The sequence below is a fragment of the Prionailurus bengalensis genome, chromosome A1 (genome assembly GCF_016509475.1).
Source record: "Prionailurus bengalensis isolate Pbe53 chromosome A1, Fcat_Pben_1.1_paternal_pri, whole genome shotgun sequence".
In the NCBI taxonomy this organism is placed as follows: domain Eukaryota; kingdom Metazoa; phylum Chordata; class Mammalia; order Carnivora; family Felidae; genus Prionailurus; species Prionailurus bengalensis.
In genome coordinates, this window is record NC_057343.1 from 223297259 (window position 1) to 223309481 (window position 12223).

The 12223-nt window shown below is 40.5% G+C and overlaps 1 pseudogene; it reads left to right on the forward strand.

Moving 5' to 3' along the window:
* The first annotated feature begins 3258 nt into the window (after positions 1-3258).
* Positions 3259-5502, forward strand: LOC122480151 (annotated as a pseudogene).
* The last annotated feature ends 6721 nt before the right edge of the window (positions 5503-12223 follow it).

Below are 12223 nucleotides of genomic sequence, written 5' to 3' on the forward strand. Positions count from 1 at the left end.
AGTCTCTGAAATAATATTTTTGAACAAGTAACAAAGAATTGATCCTGTGCATGGGGAAGGGGTTAGCCTTAAATAGGATCCAGAAAGGCTAATCCAGAAGTTTTGAACACTTACAAAACCCAGAATGCAATATTTTCTTATAATCCTCCTCTCCTTTCTTTTTCTGTTTTGTTTTGTTTTGTGTTGTTTTGGGGGATGGGATGGGTCATCTACTGTTCCATGCCACAAGCCTTCTGACAGCAACACTACCTTTTTTGCCTTCCCTTTCAGATCCAGTATCCAATTGTGTAAATATCTATGTTCTTAATCTACCTGCCACTTTCCTTGCTTTTCATTGCAACTGTATGAGCACAGGCTGTCATTACATCTTGACTAGATAATATATAATAAACTCTAACTTTTTCACTTGCTTTAATATTCTACTAACAAAAGTAATGACATTAACACAATATATTAGTCTGCCCAGGCTGCCATAACACAATACCACAGACTGGGTGGCTTAAACAACAGAAAATCCTTTTTTTCACAGTTCTGGAGGCAACGAGTCCAGTCGGGTTAGTTCTTGGTGGAGGCAAGTTTCCTCATTTATTGTTCTAGTTCTAGCCTTACATGGCCTTTCCTCAACACCTGTATGGACAGGACAGTGGGGGTGTGGGAAGAGCCAGTTTTTGGTATGCCATTTTCTATAGAGACTAATCCATCAGATCAGGGCCCCACCTTTAATTTTTTTTAACGTTTATTTATTCTTGAGAGAGAGAGAGAGAGCAGGGGAGAGGCAGAGAGAGAGGGAGACAGAATCCCAAGCAGGCTCCAGGCTCTGAGCTGTAAGCACAGAGCCTGATGCAGGGCTTGAACTCATGAGCAGTGAGATCATGATATGAGCAAAGTGGGAAACTTAACCCACTGAGTTACCCAGGTGTCCCCAGTGCCCTACTTGAAGATCTAAGTAGCTAACTGGGGTTAGGTCGTCAACATATGAATAGGGGGGTAGGCCCAATCAGTCCTTAATAGACTACTACTAAAATTAAATTTATAACACCATTAAAAATATCAATTTAAAACTAATATTAAATATTAAGACTTTCAACAATGGCTGTATATATGAAAAGCAAAACCCAAAGTTTCTTCCAATCTGTTCTATGATATTCCTTTACAGTTTAATTTACTGATTGGTAGCCTAACAAATCATTTCTTCCTACAGATTTGGGACATGATACGATACTTTTATTTTGCAAATCCACCTAGTAGACATGCACATACACAGATAGATATAAGGATACATAATATAATATCTTAGATATATTAGTTATATACATTAGATACCAAATATGTAATTTCTGTGTCTCTATATATCATTACCAGAATAATGAACTGATTAGGCTCTAACTTTCAGATAACATTGGGAGAGGTAGAAATTAAATTATCTTTCCATGTTTACCAAGTAAAGCCTTATAAATTGACATTCATAATCAGAATTATTTCTGCATGTTTCTTGTTACCTGAACTCTGTGATAGATTATTACTAACTGAATGTGATGGCCATCATCTGAGTACTACATAATTTATCATCGCCTAAAAATTCAAGGGCATAAGAGAGGAAGGTGCTGAGAATACGAAAATCAGGCGTGTGCTTATCTGGCATGGGTCTCATTTTACGACCACAGGAAACATTTTATAAAACCAGAAGTATATAGCATTTTGTCAATAAAAATTTATAAAATAGACAAAGAAAAACATTAAGGGACTTAGAAGAGTATCTCAAGGAATATATTGAATTCTAACCACTAGTTTAAGAAACTATGAAACTAGAAAAAAGTACAGAGATTGATAATGAATGTATTGTAGCTACAAATTTTATTTCAATTCCCATGTAATGTATTAGAATAACGGCAGCTGAGGAGTTAAGGAAACAATCATGATTAATCGCAACAATTTATTCAGGAAGTCATAAATTTCATAGATAACTTCGTATTTCATAATTTTACATTTCCACTGAGATTATTTGTGATAATTATAAAATCACATGCTATATATATAGATCTTGATATTTTTTATGAAGTGGTAATAATGTGATTTACACAGGTGGGAGTATGGACCCCCCAATACATGTATTATCTGAACTATATATCATATACAGAAAGAGAGAATGCAATGGTTAATAAATGCAACTGAGGCTAATTAAATGTGTTCTTCGCACAAAAAAACCTGATTCTCAAACTATCATTTATTCTCTTTAAAATACTGATATATTATTTAGCTGAGAGCATTATATAAATTTTAACACTTTACAAACTAATAATAATATTACATTAACATGTTTTAAATTTCGATCATTATTTGCAAATGCTGATTGTCATTTTCTCCTTATTCACCATCAAGTTATTAAAAGCAAGTCAGCAGGGCGGTGGCTGCCTGCGGCTGGGGGCGGAGTCTCAGGAGCCAGGGTCCCCGGGCTGTGCTGAACGCGTAACGTGCAGAACTGCTTAGAGATGTCATAACCATCTTTTCATGGCAATGATCTCTGCATCTCCATTTTCCAGTGGGGAAACTGAGGCCCACTGAGGTCCAGGAAGAGCCAAGATTCACCCCCTGGTCTGTGTGACCACACCTGCCTGCCTGGTGATTTGGGGAAACCAAGCCAGCTGTCAAGCGCATGCCTCTGTGCCCTTGGGGTGCCACCACCAGGGACAGCAGGCCTGATGGGGTTGGTGTTATGGAACCTGGTCTGGGTCTCCCAGTGGAAGAACCAAGTGGCACTCAGAGATCTTGGAAGGCAGGAGGCTTATTTTACCCCGTTGGGCTCAGAGGAGATCGGTCTCCAGAGGCCTGAGCATAAGCAGAGGGGACAATTTATTATTTATTATTATTTTATTTATTTATTAATTATTTATTAATTATTATTTTATTATTATTTATTATTATTTTCTTTATTCTTTATTTGTTATCATTTATTTATTTATTATTATTTTATTATTTATTATTATTTATTATTATGATTTTACTTCCGCATTAGTAGTAAATTGGCACCCTCACAAGAGAGGTGGGAAGAAAAACCCAGAAGGGGAGTCTTGGGTCAGGGACTGGGATTCCCCTATCAGTCCTATGGACCATCTTACAACAGATTTTTCCCTCTCAATGGAGCTCACCCACTGCCATCAGGGGAGGCCTGAAGGTCCTTCTGCACTGGGCTGGCCCTTACAGCGGAACCCCAAGGCCACCTTCGACGAGGCCACACTGACCGTAGAGGCGGTCTAAACCCACATCATGCACAACGTTGGCGTCACTCCAAGTTTCTTCAGTCTCTGCTCTGTCAGATGCCCAGACCCAGATCTGGCTGCCCCCAAAACCCATCTTAGAGTTTTCCGAAGACCTGGCAGTGTACTTCCCCTGAGGTTTTATTTCTTGAACCGGCTTGAATCCTTCGGAGCCCGATGTGTGCGACTGTGGGCCTGCAGAAGCCAAGTCTTGCTCAGAACCGGCAGAGCAGGGGTGCGGCTCCTGAACCCAGCCTCCTCTGAGTGACTCTTTGGGCAGGGAAACCGGGAGTTTGTGAATGACCTCCCTCCTGTGAATGCGTCACTGTACGAGCTGTCCAGCCCAGAGGAGATCCACCATTTTGAGAACCAAAGTTTGGGCGTGGCCTTTCTGCACCGATGCCGCCTCACTGTTTGAGACGGGGTCCCCCCTGGAGAAGGTGGCCAAGAAGTTTGCTTTCAAGGACTGCATTCCACGCCCCTCGGCTGCACATCCAGCCGCACCACGTGTCGACACCTCGGTGCCTGTGCAGCATTTCCCACAGGTTTGCGTGCGTCCTCCAGCCAGGCAGTGCTTCCCAGCAGGTCAGGTCTTCGAGGTCAGGTCCCTGGCCACACCGCAGCGGGTGGCACCCTGCTTTGGCCCGGAGCGTGTGCCTGCGTGCCACCTGGAGCTTGTAGCCCCGGTAGCAGAGGAGAGCCCGTCCACATCCAGGACAGAACCTGGACCTGAGTTGGCCACCGGACTCCCCCACTCGTGAGGTTCCAGAGACAGGCACTGGTGGCATCCACTGGCAGCCAGTACCGGCAAAGGGTCCCAGTGGCAATGGCAGCAACAGGAATCCCCATGCTGGCTCATGGGGGAAGGTCCAGGAGGTGGGTGAGAAGCCAGTGGAAAGGCCTCAGGAAGTGCCAGAGACCTATTTCTGTGACTTCCAGGATGTCACCCACACGGTGCTGAAAGAAAGCCACAGGAGCATCCACTGTCCGGACAAGGGACTGGAGCTTCCTGGGCCGTGGCCCTGTCCTCGCTGTCACCGGTACACGGCTCTTCCCCCGACAGCCGACTCCAGCCACCGCCTGTACTGTGAGGTGGCTGCTCCATGGCTGGAGATGAGCGTCCAGGACACTATCCGTGGACCCTTGGTGGAGCCATTCGTGCTGGCCAAGCTGCGGCCCAAGGATGGCCTCTGCTTCATCCACTGGAGCACCATCGGCCTCGACTGCCTCATCCCACGGTGGCCCAGGGTGACCAGGCAGCCGACGCGCAACACTGGCACCTGCGTATGCTCCCCATCGAGCTGAGGCTGGGACGGGTCCTTCCCCAGCTTGCAGGAGCTGCCAGCCGCTCTGCGAGGCTGCTTGTTGCGGGCCGGTGACGACTGTTTCTCCCTACACTGCTGCTGCCGGCCACGGCCAGGAGAAATCTCCAACCTCCTCATTGTTCCGGGGTCTCCGGCCCACACTAAGCCACTCAACCTCAGCCAGCTCAACTTCCAGCGGGTCTGCCAGGATGACATCACCCGTCCCAGTTGGGCCAAGGCACGAGGAACAGTGCGTATGAGGGCATCTTACGAGTGTGTGTGGGGGGGCAGAAGCCCCAAGGAGGGCACGGCAGATGGTGGGGATGCCCCCATACCCAGTGGGGGCCATGGGCTGGAGCTTCAAGTGGAGTCAAGGTAGCCCCCACAACATCGCCTTGGCCTTCTACAAGACAGCCAGCCTCATGAGCCGGGTCTCCCATGTGCACCTGGCCTTTGTGCATGGCATCTGCAGAGGCAGCTATGAGAACATCCAGGGTATGTGGAGTATGGGTCCCTGGACATGTGGCTGGGGTGGGAGTGGGGCCACCTGCCCGTAGCCTGGAAGGAAGCAGTGGCCAGCACCCTCAGATACTTGGGTGGGTGGAGCGGACCCCCTGGATAGCCCCGAGTGCCTGTCTGGCAGTGCCAACAGTCCAACCACCACAGCTGACAAACAGGGCTTTGGTGCCACCTGCCTGGAGCTCTGCTTCGATGCGGAGTCCCCTCCAATGGACTGTGGCCCCTCTGAGAAAAAGTGTTTCTACCGGAAGCAGCACTGGCTTCCTCAGCCCTCACACGCAGAGCTGGCCACATTCACCACCCAGTGCCTGACCTAGGGACCGGCTCAGTGGCCCTCCTTCTGCACCATCTTGCAAAGGCTGTGGGCCCAGAGTGAGCCCCAGCCTGTCACCGGGACCCCTGCTTATGCCAGCGCTATGCACTGAAGTTTCTGCACAGTGAGTGAGCATGGGTGCCCGTTTCAAATTCGCTTACGAATGCACAGATGCCTGTGCTGTCCTTAATGTTTTGCTTGGGGAGAGCTATGACCTCTTTGGACAAATTAGGCCCTTGCGATTTATTTATTTATGTATTCATTTATTTTTGCTTTTGTTTTCTCTCTTGATGAAATACCCTTTACCCAATCGAATAAATAAGTAAACAAACAAACAAATAAAGCAAGCTAGGAGTAAAATGTCTAAATGAAGATCACTACATGTAGAGACATGGCACAAATGTGTTAGATAAGAAAGACCTTGAGGGCCACCTGGATGGTGGAGTCGGTTAAGGGTCTGACTCTTGATTTCGGCTCAGGTCATGACCTCATATTTAGTGAGCTTGAGCCCCACATCTGGGCCATGCCGAAGGTGCGGAACCTGTTGGGATTCTCTCTCTCTCTCTCTCTCTCTCTCCCTCTGTGTCCCATGCCTCTCACTACTCTTCTCCCTCGCTCTCTCTTTCTCAAAAAAAAAAAAAAACAAAAAAACAAAAAACAAACTCGCATTTTCACTAAATTTCTAAATTGTATCTAAGCGCTTACATAACAAAATGCCTAGTCAAATTTACATATCTATTGTAATATCTAAACTAAAATGGAACTCAAAATAAGTAGATACAATACAAACGAAACATGTCATGTAGATATTTATTGGATGTGTCATTTTTTATGCAATGGAAATGCTGTAAAGTAACAGCTTTCCTTTGTTTACCGACATCTACTTGTTTGTAAAAAATTGTTCCTTGTCTTACATACCTTTCTGTCCACCAAGATTCATGTAAACATAAATTTTAGTTTACAAGAAATGACAAAAATATTTTACTTGAGTTGCTACTAAGCAAATGCTGAATATATTTCCTCATACTATTTTTTATGTTACTTTTATATAGATGCACACATGTACATCTGTTCTTGGTGTTGATAATCATGTCAGGTAACCTCACATTCAGAATTACCTATGATTTAAAGAGGAACAACTGTTTTCTTCATACTGTCATATAGCAGTACTTATATAATATTTTTCCAAAATCATGCAATTCCAGAGAGATCGTACGTTGATTTCCCCACCTTGTGCCCGTTTCCTCTTAGAAAATTGCTGTGCTTTGCTTGTGAACACCTCCTTCCAAATGCTCAGTCCACTGGTTTAGGTGTTGCTGACCACATCATATTCTATTAATGGCCATGCCATCCAGCTGTGACTAATTGGTGAGCTCACATTCCCATGCAGATTGCTGGAAGGTTGGGGACAGACTAAAGCCGCGAACAAAACTATTCTAAGACTTTTGTTCAGAAATTTTGAAATAAAAAAAAATTATTCTTGCGTTTTATGTGACAAAGCTCTTTGTAGGGCCACGGAAGTTGTGGAAGCAAATGACAGCCATGTAGCCACCATGGAGCACGAGATCGCCTGCTCACAGAACCCACAAAGAAAAGCCACACAGAGATAAAGAAGCAGGGTTGAATCTTGATGCCATTTTGGAGTCTCTAGACTTATTAGGCGCTCATGATGTCTTTGGATTATTTATTTTAAGAGCCTATGAATTTTCTATTTTGCTAAAAAGATTATGAATTGGGATTTTAGAACTTTTCTGTAGGGGAAGAAATTTTAGATTAACCAAGGTACATGATTTGTCTTTTATCAGTGACAGGGTTTGTAATGAAACTTGCTTTTTTAGACCTTCTTCCATTCATGATTCTAAATACTGGTTTTAATTGCATTAATAGATAAAAGTTATATATGTGGATGTTAAAGGGAATTGTCACCTCTATAGCAAACTATTGATGCAATCAAAAAGCTGTTTCATGAAATCTAATATTTGTGTCGTTTCGCCCTATTATTTTTCTAAAATATTAATTTGAAGTTCCATGTGATTAGGAATTAAGTTATATGGAATCTAAATTTTGCTTTATGATATTATGGTTACTAATAGACTACAGAAACTTTTTTTTTTTATCATTTGAAATGGTTTAACCGTTTAGTCAAATCAGAGCAAGGATAAGAGTCAAGTGTTTTCAGTACTAATGACAGCTATCTAGTCCTGTCACCTTGAAGTAAATCAGCTAATGATTTTGGACTTCTACATCTAAATATAAAATAAGGAAAAATGACCAGAATGCTTGTAATAGATTTTGCAGTTTTATTAAGTTGAGTATTAAAACCAGCGTGTTATTAAGACACATACACAGCATTACGATAAACTATTTTGCTCCCAAACTGGACGTATTTTATTTGGTCTATGATGTAGGGCCTTTAACACATCTTTGCCAACACTTAACAATTTGGAGAATTCATGTAGAATTTATGGTTTTGCACTGCATTAAAAAAAAATCAGAAATTTGGCTGCAGTGGGTGGGGCGCCCGAGGGGCTCAGTTGGTTAAGGATTGGACTTCAGTGCAGGTCATGATCATATGGTTCATGAATTTGAGTCCCGCGTTAGGCTCTGTGCTGACACCTCAGAGCCTGGAGCCTTATTCGGATTCTGGGTCTCCCTCTCTGTCTCTGCTCCTCCCCCACTTGCACTGTTTCTGTCTCTCTCTCAAAAATAAATAATCATTAAAAAAAAAAAAAACATTTAAAGAAATCTGGCGGCAGTCGAGCACGTGACCATATGTGAAAAATTAACTGAAGCTGAAGAGCAGATGTGCCATTTAGTAAGGTCCTACGTTCGGAGTCACGGTTCGCGCAAAGCCATATATTTTTGAACTTACTGATAATTAACAGGGTGTGGAGAGTGGCCCTTTTTCAGCCTAAGTATTTCACTAACTTACTTTATTGCCCAGATCCTGAGGACATTTATATTTGTGACCCCTTCGATATACATTGATAAGTATGGACAGCGTTTTTTATGAATGCAAGAACCAGGCACATCGTTGCAAAATTACATTCCAAGTCAAAATACTGAGGTTTGATCAACTTTCAACATTAAAACTGTGCGCTGAACAGTTTGCATTGCAGCTGCAGGGTCTAATTATGTGATGGAAATGGACAACACTGATTCAAAGCCGTTTACAGTTTAGAAAACTTAGATGTATTTGACAGTAAGTGGTGTGGGCAGAAGAATGCACGGGGCAGGGGGGTGGGGTGTGTGGCATTATATTATGTTGATGTAAACTATAGAGAAATAACAGCAACAAAAGAGACCTGCTGTGGTCTAGAAAAGGGAGATTAAGCAGAACACAAAATTATATGTATGATTTGATTACAATTGTGTTTCAAGTACTATACTAAGACTGTGGCAAAAACAGAAAAATCAAAGGATTTGATTTGTTTGAATGATTTTATTTATTATTTTAAATTTCATTTGGGCCTCCTGCGTGGCTCAGTTTAGCGTCTGACTCTTGACTTTGGCTCAGGCCATAATCTCGTAGTTCTTAAGTTCGAGTCCTGAATCAGGCTCTGCACTAACAGTGTAGAGCCTGTTTGGGATGCTTGCTCTTTCTTTCTCTTTGCCTTACCCCCATGCTCCCTCTCTCACTATCTCTCTCTCTCTCAAAAATAAACTTACAAAAAATTTTCATTTAATATTCTCTATTTTATAAAAGTGATCAAATTAAAATGATAAAGTACATAATCTGATTTGAGAATAAATAACCAACTTTATATTTCTGAAGTATAACATCACAATGAATTTCATCCATTGTGTAGAATATTATAGACCTGCTATATCATACACTTGACCACACTTTCATGACTCAAAGACACATGCAACAAAAATATTCTCAAGATGGTTCATGTTTCAGAGCAGTATTTTCCAAAAATTTTTATATCATGAATTACACACAAAAAAATGTTATATTTGTAGTTTTTTTAAAAAAAAGAACAGTATGCATCCACTTGTAAATTATAAACTTGCTTTGCAGTTAATTTATCAATAAAATATTTGTTAAACTTAACATTTATTTCTTAGGATTACAACTACATATTAGAAGATCTAATAGTGTATTTATATTCATAGACTACTGTTTTAGGATCCCCAGACCTACCATGGAAAGGCATGTACAAAACTGAGACTCTAGCTGAGGAAGATAGATATAACTAAGGAATTGCAAGAAAAGTAGCAAAGATTCCATGCTATATAATACAAAGTCTAAATCATTTATGTGGTGGTATTTGAGAAGGCAAATAAATAAGACATTTTTAAGTCATTCAAGCTCATAATCATTTCAAACATATAAGGGAAATGGAAATGTTATAATTTTTATTACGGTGAAATTATTTTATCAGTAACGCGAGGTGGGTTCTGAGTTTTGTTTTGTTTTGTTTTGTTTTGTTTTGTTTTGTTTTAGCAAGAATTCCAGAGACATTTGGATAAATGACCTTTCTTTTAATCTACAAATCCAAGTCCACAAATAAGCTTTGGACTTGGCTTTGCATTGGCCTGGGGAATCTAAAGGCTATACATGCACACAGGGCTCATGCCCGGGAGAACTGCTAGTTTTCTGTTCAACAACGTTTCTTGTTCCTTACATGGAAACCATGTGATTTCAATATTGGACACATTAATTCTGAGACCCATTATTGCTTAGTTTCCAATTTTGTCAAATTTTCAAACATTTGATTAAAATTTGATTTGCTAAAAATTTAATTGTGTCTATTGTACATCACTGTATTTGTTAGTTTGTTTAAAGGCAGACTATCTTATTAGCTGAAGATAGTTCATATTCAGACATAATCTAGGCATATGAAGGACTCTGAAAAATACTGATACGTACTACAATAGATGTGAATTAGGAACCAGATTACTTTTCTTAGAAAACTGGTAAGTCAATAAGAGCAAAGCGGATGTAGGCTTGAAGAAAACTAGGTTTTATTTCCTAATCAAGAAAGCAGAGGAAAAAGGGAAACTTCTAGTAAGGTCAAGGCAGCAGATCATTGAGAGGGGAAAGCAAAGACTTTGAAGCACGCGCACATGTGTGTGTATAGCTATACATATAGACAGACTGTGTGAGTGTGTGTGTGTGCGTGTGTGTGTGTGTGTGTGTGTGCATTTCAGGGCTAGACAAGAAACTTATACACATCCAGTCAGTTCTAGGTGCCATGCTATGCACTGGCAGGGCTCTAATTCATTTACAAGCATTTTATCATAGAACCTGCTCAGGGGTTCTGCTCAGGGTGACTTTTTTTTGGGGGTCTGTCTTTAAGTGCAAGTTGTGTTACATTATTTATCAATTTATTTCTGTTCCCTTTATAAACTCTGCATGAAGATAATCTGGTGTTTATTTAAGTAACAGCCAAGGACCAAAAGCTTAAATGGAAGAGAAATATGAATGAAGTGGCATTATTTTGATAGTAGAAATAATCTTCATTTGACAATAGCTGTGTTAAATAGACTTCCAGGAGTTAAGACATAAGACCATCAGCACAGAGGACTTCAAAGTTCAGTTAAGCAATAAGAATATTAAATCTGATTACAGTGAAAGTTTTCTGTTCTTAGCTCATAATTGAACATCACGCTGAAGAATCTGTCATTAGTAAATTATACTGTAAAAACATTCAGAAAGCTATTCTCCAAAATAGTTGTAGTATTGAAATGTAGACGTTTCAATATATGGTGTAAGTTAAAATACTTACACCAATTGGAAAGGCTGTATATATCATGCATACATTACATTTTAAATAAAATAAATAGCATGCATCCAGTTATAAATTATAAACTTGCATTGCAGTTAATTTAAATATGAAATAGTAGTAAAACTCAATCCTTTCTTGCTTAAGATTAAAACTTCATATAAATAGAAAATCTAATAATTTTGTGGATTGTTTTGTTTTCTTTTGTTTTTATTCATAGACCATAGTTCTAAAATCCAGAGGACCCACAATGTAAAAGACACATAAGCAGCTTAGAATCCAGCTGGGGAAGACAGTTATGGTCTCTTAATTTGTAACTGACGAACAGTACAAAAAACGGAAGACAGTGGTTGAGGTTAGAATTGACTTGCTAAGAAGATGAACATTTTCCTGGATAGGCTTTTTTTATGCTTGGCTTACCATTTTGACCCTTTTGTTGTGTCCATTCCCCAGCCCCCATCTCTTTAAAACTTTATGTCTCACAGGAATGATTCATCCTCGGATGCCTCCAGCATCCTCCTTCTTTATTGGGTTCAGCTATTATTATTATTTATTCTTAAAAAGAGAACTCTTTGTTAACCTCAATTAGATTTGCGAAAGAAATCATGTATTTTAAACACTGCTACAATAAATAGCTCACCTCTCATTTTGAGTAAGTTGAAAATGGTATCACCTGCTTATATATTCATTGTCCATTAGCATCAACCTCATTTGGTGAATATGCGCTGTTCTTTACATTTACTTTACATTTACTTTTTGGTTCTTCAGCTTTTTAGGGAAGGGCAACCCTTCTGTCAGAGATTGTTCCTGAACAAATTGTGACATAAGGATTTGTCATCAAGAGCAAATCTCCCCAAATAGTTTCTTTATAAGGAATATTCTGGAATATATTTTCTTACAAACTGTCATGGTATAATACTTTGGTATTTAGGAAGTATTTGTTGAGATTTTTCATTATAAATGACCCTGTATTACTTTGTCTTTTATTCTTTTAATATGTTGTGTTTCATTAATTAATTTTTAGGATATAAACCAACCCTGGATTTCTAGGGTTAAATCCTTCCAACGTTATGCAGTCCTTGGGCAACCAAAGAATTTCCA